The sequence below is a fragment of the Lingula anatina genome, chromosome 10 (genome assembly GCF_051362555.1).
Source record: "Lingula anatina isolate TDL-2025a chromosome 10, LinAna3.0, whole genome shotgun sequence".
Taxonomy (NCBI): Eukaryota; Metazoa; Brachiopoda; class Lingulata; order Lingulida; family Lingulidae; genus Lingula; species Lingula anatina.
In genome coordinates, this window is record NC_141776.1 from 14527503 (window position 1) to 14541016 (window position 13514).

General features: G+C 36.4%; 2 protein-coding genes across 10 annotated transcripts in view; one reads left to right on the forward strand and one right to left on the reverse strand.

Annotated features, from left to right (window-relative positions):
• Window positions 1–13514, forward strand: part of LOC106174731 (uncharacterized) — a 100237-nt gene that overhangs the window by 35303 nt on the left and 51420 nt on the right. The gene's annotated exons all lie outside the window — the stretch shown is intronic.
• The window catches only part of LOC106169047 (uncharacterized), a 67603-nt gene that overhangs the window by 16859 nt on the left and 37230 nt on the right, over window positions 1–13514 (reverse strand). For 6 of the 8 annotated variants that reach the window (XM_086997043.1, XM_086997042.1, XM_013548342.2 and 3 more), the window contains one exon: window positions 4706–4764. The gene's annotated coding sequence lies outside the window, so the exon portion shown is untranslated. Of the gene's footprint in view, window positions 1–318; window positions 823–4705; window positions 4765–9733; window positions 9907–13514 lie in introns of those variants that run through there. The other 2 variants (XM_013548366.2, XM_013548432.2) reach the window with 2 other exon arrangements.

Sequence of the window (13514 nt, forward strand, 5' to 3'; positions counted from 1 at the left end):
CTTAATTAAACCAGTTTGAAGCAAGGGTTGATTAACTTTGATTTGGGTTTGATTTTAATGTGAGGTGCCATGTGATCAACAGGGTACCAAATTATTGGAAAAAATGAGAAATATTTTGAAGTCCAAAATTTTAAAAAAAGGAAAAATTTTGACTTTTTTTTTTTTCGACTTTTAAAGCATTTAATGGGTAATATGATATCTGCACATGGCTGCGCACGCACACACGTACACACACACAGTGTAGGACTATTTACCTGGAAAGCTCTGCCTTTTCTCATTTATCACACTAATATAGCATTGTTATTGACAACCTCTCACCTGATGTAGCAGTCTCCAGTAATAATTCCAAGATCTAGGTGTTCCTGGTAAGTCTTGGCACAAAGGTAAAAATATCTCGTCTTAACATCCAGTTTCCATTTATCTTTGGAAATAATCCAGCTAAGTCCTCATAAGGTGTGTCCTATTATTCTCTCTATCTTTTTCTTTAGAAAGCTAATACATTGTTCTGAATAATTATCTATCTTTTTCAGTATTAGACCAGATCAGTCTTCAATAACTAATACTATAAGTTCTTCCCTGGTTTGCCCTCTGTTACCTCGTACTACCTGACAGATATGATATGTCTTCAGTGCTGTCAGGGATCTAATGATTCAGTGAAGATGCATGCAGTCCCCCTATGTACTTAAACACCTCAAGCTTAACACAGCCAGTGTCCTAGCTTAGCTGACCAGAGCCTGCCTTGACCAATAGGATGCCAGTATTAATGCCAAGCCTCCAGCATCTAGCTGACCATTAACGCTGACCAGTGATATCTTTGTTAATTGGTCATCTCTGAGTATGTGTAGATATATATTGTTAAATATGACAACCTAAAGAAGATGTTATTGTTGAACGCCACACTTATGATGCCATTGTTAGCAGGTGCTTCCAGAACCCATGGAGCTTTGTATCAGTGGTCAAATCTCAAGTGCCCTTTTATTTTGAAAGCTCGTCCTCCTTGTAACTGTTCGAATCACAACAGTTAGCTTAGAAAATTGAACCACTGACAGGTTCAATACTATTTAATATTTAGGTAATAACTTGGACAGTCAATACCTGTCCCTTGTGTTTGACCACTACAGAATCAGTGTAATTTATACAACTACTATTCATCTTTGATCCGACTTTGGCCCTAAATCCCTGCTAAGTATCTTTTAATCCCTCTCCAATGGACTCGTGTATTTAATCGAACATAAGAAGTATTGGGGAATGGGGGTTAAACCCAATGAGTTGAAGAAAGGGCGGGGACAATGAAGTTAAGGCCCCTGGGGTGAGCATTAGCCTAAAACGGGGTAAAATAAGATTAGGGGGGTAAAAGAGAGAGACAGTGGATTAGAAGTCAATTTACTGTGGTTGCCAGCTGACTCTATGGCATTGTGTTTTTGGGAGGATGAAACTAGGGAGCATATGGCTGTCAGGGGGAAGGAGAGATCCCGGTGGCCCTGGATGTAATGTGACTCTAGGATTATATGTGGTAGAAATCAATGTAATGTTAAAAATTGATTGGGTATAGTTGATGTCACAGTGAAAACAGTTGTATGGTTTTGATGGACTATTTGCCTTCCTTCCAAGAAAAAAAGATAAGATTAGAAAAATTAAAAACCAATCATTTTGATTTGCCATTGAAATTCTATTGCAAATGTGTTTGATGACTAATTATCTTTTTGGCGTTATGGATCGTCACAGAAATAATTGATGGCAAATAAGGAGATAGGATATTTGATCTTTTTGGCTTATGACTGGTCACCGGAAATTTTCATCAAAAATAAAAATACCTAATTTTGATATATCTGAATCATCTGCCTTTGAATGATTTTTGGTTCATGTTCCACTATTACTGGCCAACAACAATAGTAAGTCAAACTATCCTTTGCTAGACTTTATAAAGATCAGTGACAATGACTAACTTGACAATTATGGAAACTTCATTAAATTCGACACTGACAGCCTTTAGCTTTAAAACCGCACCAAAGGAAAACATTTTAATGACTGACGACAGTTACTTGAACTGCGGTTGGATTCAAACCAGACATAATCACAGGAACTTCATATAGGTACTGAATACACTGAACCAAAGCACCGACAACGTTTGTGCTAAAGAACTTCACCAAAGGAAAACATTTTAATGGCTGACAACAATTATGTGATCCGTATGACCGATGAGCTGGTCGCGGGACTTGTTAAGTATCATTCACAGGTGTCAACAAAAGATGGACAAGTTATTTGTCTTGTTATGACTATTTTGGAGGTGGACCGGTCCCTGGATATTTTGGTCAAGATTTAGGACACTAGGTATAACTGAAAAGGCAAGGAGGGGGGTTCAGGGGACTGGGGGGGGGGGGGGTTGAAAGGAATTGTTCCTTTTTGCTGGAAAAAGTCTGCTAAAAATTTACCTCGGTTTTATAATATTTCATAAGTTGTGTCTATTAAGATTTATAAAGAAAAAGACAAGCAAAAAAAGGAAGATTTAAATGAGTTTATGATGGCAAGCATTGACTTTGAATTCTGATCATATACAAACTGTTATTGTTATTGTTGATTTTTTAAAGAAAAAAGCTTTGAAAACTTTTGTTGTAAGAGGTAGCAGATCAAACTTAATATTTGTTGATTTTAAAAACACAACTTTGCATGCGGTTCAGACGGCCTCCTTTGAGAACGGAAGCAACGAAAACTGTTTCTATTTTTCCTGGGCTGAAAAACTGTAAAATAATTGTCATGAATTGTTAAGTCTGGTTATACAGGCCTTTTCAACGGCTTACTATCCAAATTCGTGCAGATTAAGGGTCACTTACTCTCCATGATCAAATGCCAATAAGGCATCAATAAATCAATAAGTTTTGACAATGCACCGATATTTTGACTGCGAATGGCTAATGGAACAAGCTGTAACCTCTTTTGCAGAGGTCCCAAATAAATGTTGATATCTCAAGGAGCTTGGTGAAATTTTGTTTACAGTATCATCTTGTTCATATGGTAAATAATGAACTTAGATAAAAGATTCCCTTTATAAATTTAAGGCATTTTGAAATTATTCTACACATCGATGCCCTTATAACTTGGTAAAGCTACATTTTGCATTGATCTTTAAGCTAAAAAAAATATTGTGTAAAAGTAATTAAGTTTTGCAAATTTGCATTATAAGTAATTGATAATCAGTTTTAATCTACACTTAATTAGTTATGATGCTTTAATTTAATTTAACTATCATCATTTTATAATGAGACCTGTTAAAGATAATATGACCCTTGCTCACCAGGACCAATAACCATTAACTATTTCTCATAATGACCACTGCAGTCTGATTTAGTGGACATATAAATATAGGGGACATAGAATGTATAGTTAATGATCTGTGCAATTACTGGTTACCTTTCACTGTGAATTATATGAGGCAGGTATTTTTCCATTGTGTTCAATTGGTAAGGATTGAACTTTGTTTAATGGTTATGGAATGGAGTTTATATTACTGACCCTTTGCCCACACACGTATATATGGAAAGAGAAAGAAAAAGAGAGAGATGGGGGGGGGGTCAAGTTATTTAGAGATGAAAACTCCAATGCTGAGATGCATGGTTCAACACGTCCAGTAATTGCTTAAAACTTTAAATTTCACCTAACTTTTTTTCCATTTTTACCATTGCTAGTTGCCTAAACAGTTGCAGAGAATTTTTTATAGAAAAACAACAAATTATAGCCAACTATTGAACACATTTTTCTTCTAAGAAAAGGGCTGAAAAATCAAATGCATCAAAGACAGCTATCAATCTTCCTAGTAAAGAACACACATGCTTTCTGTCCTAGCAAATTTTTTTTGATGCACTAGTACTGTACCAACCTCCTAGACTGATACCCCCTGATCCTTATTAGCCCATGAGCCACGGTCTTAGCTCCCCATTGTTACCTTGCATCTGTTCCACACAAAGACTAAATATTTCAGGAGGTTCGCTCTCGTTCTGACCCGCTGTGAGGGCAATGGACCCATACAAGTGATAATACTCGTTCTGATTTTACTTCTTGTTATTTTACCCTGGGAGCTTTATTTTCACCTCAATGGATTCTCTTTTTTAGGAACTCCCCTCCCACTTGATTGTGCCAGAATCACAAAAGATTCCCTTTTTGGTGGGTCTTCGCTGGACTTGATTGCCCGAAAGTCAAACTAATTGGCTCCACTTGAATGTGACTGTGTGTTATTTTAGCGTTCTTTATCGTGAGGTAGACTGTATTGTCACCTCGCAATATGGGGGAGGGTTTATTCCCTACTCCTTTATTTTACAGCTCATGGATGTCGCAACGGGGACACTTGTTTTCGTTTGAAGGGACTGGTATATATTAAGAATGAGAGTAGGCTTTGTTGGGGAGTTGTTTGGAAAAAAATGGGTGAAACAAGGTATATATTGTGTGGAAATGTGAATGGTACATCAATTGATATATATATATATATATATATATATATATATATATATATATATACATGTACTAGATACAATTTGCTACTATGTGATAAAAAGCAGAAAAGTTAAAGCTGTTTAAGGTTTTCAACATGACATTGTAAACAAATAGTCACTACAATACTTTTTTTCATTAACTGCAGTAGATGTACTTAACAGCATTGTAAGAACCAGAACTTTGGTCTCTTTGAAATTAATGTTCAGAATTATGAACTTACAATTCAGTGTTCTTCTTGTCTTCCAGCACCTATGTTGAGGTTACTTCTGTAGACAGGTTCTGTAAATAAAGTACAAATAATTATGAAAAAATCAAGTACAAATGATATAGAAAAAAATGATAAGTTGTTGGTCATTTCAGCTTTGCTTACAACATGATTTCAATAGTATTACATTATAATGTATATGCAATATCAATTATCAGTCTTTAGTAACACCACAGATGATGAAATAGCATACAGATTCAACCAACTTTTTTGAAAAACTTCGAAACTAACACTAACAGTCAACATGCATAGTTAAACTAAACAATACATCCAAATATTTGCAGATCACTCTGTTGTGTTATTTTTCATTAGCCTTTCCAAGGCACCCTGAGTTTCAAAAGTGCCTGGACCCTGACACCTCTATATTATGGGTAAAGGCACGAGTTTCCAGAGACCTTTGAAACACAGGGTGGTGGAAGCAGGTGTCATTTTCCATTTCATAAAGATGAGTAACAACGGACTTAGTGTCTCTTTCACAGAAGGGGGCATATCATATTTAATACTTAATGCGGACCCTTATGTACTTGTTTCAGGACGATTTCTGTCCATTTTGCAATGAAATGGAGAAGACCTGATCGTATTTCTCGCACAGAAAGTATTTCTGGCTCAGATAGAAAGTATTGCATAATGTCCGTAGGTGATTCACAAAGCAAGGATGTACCATGTGCGTGACATTATAGTAGTGTTTTATTGCTGGGTATTTTGAAGATGTTTTGCTTTAAAACCATTGTAGGAGACAAGATAATAATTCTGTGTACCTGTGAAACTGATATAGGCTGATTGTAATTGTAACTTGATCAGGAAGCACTTATTTAGATATTGTTTCACTTATTTGCTATTTGAGAAAAGATGGCAACTGTTTGTTCTGTCTTCTGTATTATTTCTAGCAATTATGAGAAAGTTTTACTAAATTAAGTCAGAGAAGCCAAATTTTATCCAATTGAGAAAGGATTCCAATTACTATTCAAGCCAGCTTTCAAGGCCAACACTAGTGACTGTCACTTTTCATAATGCACTGTCTATAGAAATATGGGAAGGAGATTCAGTTTCACTAATATCGGTGGTGAAATTATAGGTTCAGTTAGAGTGAAATAAAGATAATTATATAAGAGATATGCCGGTGCATTCATTAGAATACACAGAGAGCCAGGAGATGTGACACAGATGACACTGATGCCATGGCCATTACCTGGCAAATGAACTCAAGGTACTCATTATGACATTTAGTATTTAAGATTTGTGATGGGATTTCTCCATTTTGTTAGGGAAATTACATGTTGGGTGGTTGCATTATGGGAGAAAGGAAGATTGTTATTATGTATGCTGAGGGGGGCTAAGTGTGTTATTGTTCGCCTGTTTTATTATATTTCTTTGATGTCTTCCCTTCTCCAACTTGGCTCTCTCTTTTTTCTCTCTCTCTTCCTCTCTCTCTCTCTTTCTCTCTCTCTCTCTCTCTGTTTGTGCGAGACACTTTTACTTGTCTTCATAACAGTCTTAATTCTCCTCTCCTCTCTCAAATACAAATGGAATGATGAATTATGCATAAGCTTACTATAGACAGAATAAATTGTATATCTAGCATGATGATTATTAAAACTAACATTGTCATTTGTTCCTCTTATAACAGTGAACCGCATCTCAATCTTCTATCAAAAATAACACTTATTTTCACTCAACCTACTCAACATGTGACCCTTATCTTTCTAACATTTGAAAAATTACCCTTTTTTCCTGTGAGTACTGAGAAACCATTCCCCTATCAAGTTAACACTGATGTACATTAGCACAGGGACATCTCTGCCTGTTATGACCGGTCACTAATAATGTATATGGGAGGAAAGTGGTCACCACACTGGACACTCACTAAACTGATCATTGAAGGCAAATTACATCTTTAAGATTTTACTTTGATAAAATGAGACTAGTTGACATATTGCATCTTTTAAGACAAGTGTTGGTACTTATGAGAGAGAGAGTCATTTGACATAAATCATACTTCTACAAGTTATCAGTGGACCTGGTGCAGATTATATATGTAATTACTGTACTGTTTTGAAATTTATTTATTTATTTATTTATTTATTTATTTATTTATTTATTAAATTTTATGCTTGCCATATTTTATGCCATGCCGATATTGCTTGTTTGGATCATAAGCATTGAAAACGGAACACTATATGCTTAGATGATTTTGAAATAACCCTTCCTAGGTCTTACACAGATAAACCAATTGTTTGGTTTAGAACACAGTAAATATCACACATGCTTGTCATATTTTCACACCAAGTGTGGACACAGACAAAGGCACACGCGGCTTTACCATCTTAATATCTCAAAAGATCTAGGGGACATATTATCACAAGAATTGTCAATATTTGAAATGACACCAAAATACAATAGCGTGATCTGCTGCAGAGGTGCAAACAGGGTTAAGACACTTATTGTTAACACTCAACAACACTGGACATGGTTACCTAACTGGACAATACTGGACGATATACTTGTCACCTCACTGGATGATATACTTGTCACCTCAGTGGGACGAGTGTCAAAGCTGAAGTGGTTGAAGGAGTTGGGGAGCTATAGATGTCACTGCTGTCACCTGGGTTTCAAGGGTTACTCTAAGGTGACATATGCACCTTAAGGTGTTAAGTTAAGGATGCACCTTGTGTTTAATTAATCCCATCTTATATCTGTTACTAGAGTCATGTCGAGTCAAGTTATTTTAACAAATTAGTAAAAACTTTCATTTTCCATTAAATTGTCTGAATACATGAGGTCTGATAGACATAATCAAAATTTTCTTGGACCATATGTTATTATTAGGCAAGCATTGAAACTCAGGGTGTTGCTATGGTATTGCCATGGTTACAGCATAACTGTATTGTTGTCTCTGATATTGTCTCATATCATGACATACTGGTATATTCATATGACAGTCTTATTAAATGACCTAGACAGGTGACCTTTCAAGATTGGTTTAATTATGGACATTGTGGTCAAATCCTAACAGCTGGTCAGTTTATTAAACTCCCCATTAACAATACAAAGGTATATACCATAGATGAATATGTGCGGGATGGGTTATTAGCAAATATATATGACTTTAAATTTAGGATAAATAGGCAAATTAAGTGTTATTATGGAAACATGACCTGTATTTAATTCTTGACCTTAAGTTAAGCACTAACATATGATTAGAGTCATTAGATCATAACTGGTATCATCCACATTCTACATATTTACTACCTTCTCAAAATGTCAAACTACTACCATTGATAAAATTGCTATATCCATTGTGATGATAAAAAGAACACAATTTAAACCTGTACATGGACTATGTTTTTGCCACTGGGCAAATTAACCTTCTATTAAAAGCTAAATGCGTGTCCCTGTACTTGTTTAATCCCCATATGATAAATAAAACACTGTCCTTAGTTGTCTTATGTGCCTTAGGTGAGGTTTTTTCACCTGAATAACTATATATACTGACAGATAAATTGAAACCTTATTCATATCACTATTTGAGGATGAAGTTCATTCCTTTTCTTAATTTTAAATAAATAAATAGATAATTACCTCAGGCAAATTCTTGTCCTCATAAGTCCTCAGTATTTTCACGTCAGTTCACAGGTTTATCATAAAGTATTTGCCTGGAGCATATTTTTGGAAATGTACAAAAGATCCATAAAGGCAGATCATCTCTTTAATTTCCAGTTATTGTGATCACATTAATCCTCTAGAGTGAAAAACATTTCAAAAATAACTTTGGCCATATTCTGAATTAGGACTTACAATAGACCTCTGCAAGGACATCTTATGCTGGATTCTTCACTATTTTAAAATTAAACCACTGCAATCAACAGCTTCCCAAATAACTTGCTGTCAAATTCATCAATAATGACCAGTGTGCTTGAAACATGTATTATCAACTCTAACTTTGCAACAGAAATTTTGACAGGCTCAATCACACACTTGCAATGCTGTCTAAAATATGAATTATCCATGAAGAGGGCCCCCTTTGCCTAGCAATAATGTCAAACTATGTACAAATACATATGTGTATCGTGTATCCATATTTGGGAGCACTGTGCACTTCTGAGGGGCCAGGGATAATGTATAATGTAGGCCACAGGTGTCACCCTCAGTGACAGGGTTGAGTTTTCCACTGTACAAGCTATCTGAAATTCCCATCTGAGTCCAGTGAAGCTGGTAAATGCCTGATTCTTTCAGTCAAACTTCACCACATAATCGGGGATATCCCAGTTCGGAACCCCGCGCCAGAAACAAAATCGGAATTATCTCAACTGTTACCTGTTTCTTCCATCTCGGCATTGTGGCATTGCTATTGTCATTTGTCACTTTATTTCTTATGGTAATTTTACAAATTTCACACTCGGGGTGACGTTCTCGTGTTGGAGGAAATTACCAGATTGTTTGGGGAATATCAAGTGTTGTATTAGGGTTTTGGGTTCCAACTAAACCGGAGTATTTTTAAAAGTTGAATTTTATGCTCAATAAAAGGTAAATGGAAGCAAGTTCCTGTGCAGTGAAACCTAGTACCGATAATCTCACGACCAGAATTTGTACTAAATACTGCTAGTTTCCACTTTTCTTGTGTGATGTGAAGGAATATCGCCTAAAAAATTTTTACTTGCTACAGCTTGTGTTCGTTCACAGAGGTATGAAAAGTTTGCTACCTGCCTTGAAAATATTCATTTCAAATCCATAAGGAACTCTTTCATTTCAACTTATAATAAACCCAACATGTTTTGGATAAACTTTTCAGTCTTAATTTTGAGATTGTAAAATCTAATGAGGAACAAAACTGTTGATCTGAATAAAATGCAAGCATCTTTACCATTCCACTAAGGCATTAAGAACTTTGCTCTTCAGTGACTACATTGTAGAAGTACAGTTTTTGTTGAATTATTGATGTGGTCAGTCTTAACTTGACCTATAGGCATGGTGGTCTAGTCCTACCTTGAGTGTAGTAAAAACTATCCTTTCCTTCACAAGTGTTTGGCTACTCTCGTTGTGCTCCATCTTGATGCGTTATGAAGCCAATAGCTCATCTACAGCTGTGTTCAAACTGTAGGAACCGGGGGAAACAATTTCTTTAGGACCTGTTTAATTGATCGACAACTTTTTACAACAACTTTCTTTGTTTCTCGATATTGCTTTTAATGAACGCAGGTGTAAGGCCTCAATGAGCAGAACAATATGGCCCATTTCCAACGCCATCGATTCTATTCAAATACTCAATGAGAAGTCGTAGCAGTGTTTAGCCCCTTTTAGATTGGCTAATTTTATGTAAAACGCCTTGGTCGAGACAGAAGAAAAGGGGTTTGTAAGACGTTATTTTCCTTCTAATGGCAACAATAACAAGTAGCTGTGGAAGGTTCAATGGCCAATTCTATGCAGTTCAGTAGCCCAGACCAAACAGTTGTTTACCTATCCAGAGTTATTGCCAAAACTGGTTTGCAGCCGTGCAAAACACCTTAAGAGCCGCAGAAAGAAAGGGTGAAATAATACAGCTATTATAATGCCACATGATGTTGGTAATAATAATAAACCTTAATCCGAATATAAAGGCTAATCTAAATATTACTACTGACTCGATAACAAACTCCATTTTGTGAAATTCTTTGGTGTTTTTTGCCGGGTTTTCTGAAAGTTCTGAGACTGTGTAAGGTGGGCGGGCAGCGCTGTATTCACCTGGGCGAGTATTAGTTACACCATGGTTGAATGAGGCATGGGAAAACTGTTTGTTTAACTCAAGTGTGCCGGAGTTGCCGCTTTTGACGTGAGCCGCACTTGCAAAGATAAACAAAACTTTTATCAAAAATGTTTCAAGGTGTATGTTATGATTTAAATGTCAGATATAACGTATAAATGTCTGTTTTAGACTTTGAAATATTAGGTTCACCATTTACTACATCAAAAAAATAATGTTGACTCAAATTGCAGGGAAAAATAAATTAATGTCTGTAAATATCATCTTCCCCATTTTATTTTGATTTTCAATTTCCTTTGTCCAGAATAGACTGGGCTGAAGTAATTGCAACTGAAAAAGGAGATGGCAGTTTTCAACTCCATTTGTGCGCAATCCGTGTTCAGTTGATTTACTCCTTGTGTGTTGTTTTATTACATTGTTGCTACCAAGTGTTTGTATATCTGGATTAGGGATTTTCTGCAAGTTTGCTTCTCTGTTTTCTCAAATGAATTATAACTAGAAGCAGCATGAGCAGTTTTACTGTTATGGTTATATGTGTATCCTGTAACGCAGTTCATCTTTTTTTATGTGTATTATTCAAGAATATTTGCCAAAAACATTATTAAGTTTTGTTTTTAATATCCCATTGGATTATTTTTTTTAAGTGTATACCTGTAGACTACTACAGATTAATCTCAGACTAAATCCCTCTATTATTTATGATTTTTAAAGCAAAGACTAACTTCTGATTTAAGTACTAGAACTGTCCTCCTAACCTGACCTGAAGTGATATATTGTGACAGCCCCCCTCCCCCCCCCTCCCCCCCCCCCCCCCCCGCCATTCTCTCCCCCACGGCCCCACCTGTTCCCTAAGGTAATCCCATTAATCCAGTCTACCTCCCCCGTGTTGGTCTTATCAGCCTAATTTACCCGTAGTATTATCAGGATCCCATGGCACACTTATATACTTATACCTGTTAAATAAATACATTAACGGATGTTGTTATTCTTACTAATACCACTTATAATTTCTACAAATATGAACATGTGGTTAGGGGGCATTTTGACATAGGTGGACTTTGCCAGGTTTCAGTGGAAGACCTATGAAAATTTGAAGTTGGAGGGAGGGCCTTAACTTAAATGTAGGGCTCTACTTTTATTTTGTCCATCTTGCCACTCTGTTTTAAGCAAAGGGATAAAATTATATACCAGTTTCTGCATGAGAAAGTGTAGAATGGAAATAGGTGTATGAAAAAGTCATGAGTTTGAAAAAAAATCATTGTTGCTAGGTTTTCATCACTCCACTTGCATACTTTGTGACTACTTCTGTATGATGGCTAAATAATTCAAATAATTCAATTTTACACCAAGACAATTGAACCCTGGATGTATTTGTGGCAGGAATTGATTCTATTTCAAGCCAAGACTCTTTCTCCACTACACAAACGCTAGTGTTACAGTGCAAAGATGAATCGCTGTGGTCTTCTTGACATTGTGCTCGAAATAAAAAGAGTAGCTCAAGGTTTATTGGTATTGAGCATTCTTATGGACACGATTGTTCCTCATCCAGGCAATGAACTGAGTTTGATCTGTCATTTGTGACTGAGAGGTCGACACAGGTGATGTTGTCTTTAAGAGCATCCAGCGTCTCTCTGATATTCTGTGTGAAGGCAGCTGAAGAGTTAGCGTCTGCCTTTGTCGTTGTTCAGAATTGGAGAAAAGCTTTGTTAAGAGATGATATGTTTGTGTTTGATTTGTTTGCTTGTTTTGTTGAATATATGTATGATATTTGTCTTTCGGTTGTTTGTAGGAGTTGATGGATATTTATGTGGTTTTTGTGAGTTTAGCGTCCTGTCAGTGTGTGATGCTAGCAAGTCAGACTGTCAGACTGTTTTGTAACCTGTGTATTCCTGATAGTTAAAGCCAGCACTAGTGGATTGTTTTTTTTTCTCATATAAGATTTAAAATGTATTTTCTTAACACTGAATGTCATTAATTGTTGGTATTAAAAATAGCATTATAGATAGGTAGATGAAATAAAAATAAATGAAAATCAATAAATGCATCGTTAGTTAGACTTTGCATATAGATATATCGAAAAAGTGTTTTAATTAGGTAGGGTGCTATTTCTTCTCAAATTATATAGCTACTAAATGCTTAATTTTTCTGCCCAAAAAGCTACTTTTTATTTTTATTTTGGAGCAATTTTCACTCTGATGTACAACACCACCAGCCACGCCTTCCATCATATATCAGATACGTTTGCTTAACATCAAGTACTGCACAAATGTTTGAGGCCATATTTCACACGTCTTATCAGCTAGCCAAGGTGTCATTGATAACTTTGTGTTATGTCATATTACCTCAGTACTCGTTAGCAGGTCCCTGTGCTGGGTTGCCTTGGGAATTAGAGCACATTCAGAGCAGCAGACTAAGATCACATTTACAACGAGTTGAGCCAGGCTTTACAAATCCTGGGACTAAATATGGCGGACGTACATGAAAGAAAAACCGCCTAATCTTTTAATAGTCTCCCCGCCTCACACACCTCCCCATGTGTCATCCCAATGGAGCCGAGATTTAATGACTGCCCCCCCCCCCCCCCCCCCCCCCGCAGGGATGACGTGTGGGGAGGCGTGTGAGAGGCGGAGAGACTATTAAAAGATTAGGATGTTTTTCTTTCATGTACGACTGCCATATTTAGTCCCCAGGATTTGTAAAGCCTGGCTCAACTCGTTGTGAATGCGATCTAACAGATCCGTGGATCAAATATGGCTGACCCACTTGAATGCCCGTTGGGTAATCCCTACAGGAATCATGTTCATTGTCTAACTGAGAATTAAGTGACAAGCTTTTGGATGGGTCGCCATATTTGATCCGTGGATCTGTTAGTCCGCCGTTCTGAATGTGCTCTTAGTCTGATGTTGAACTGTTGATTTGGTATTGGAGAAATAATGATCATGGTGTATTGCTCAGCGTGTGCAATAACAGTCTAATTGGAGTGTGTCTGTGTGGAATTGCAATATTAATTTGCTAATACACCCCCCA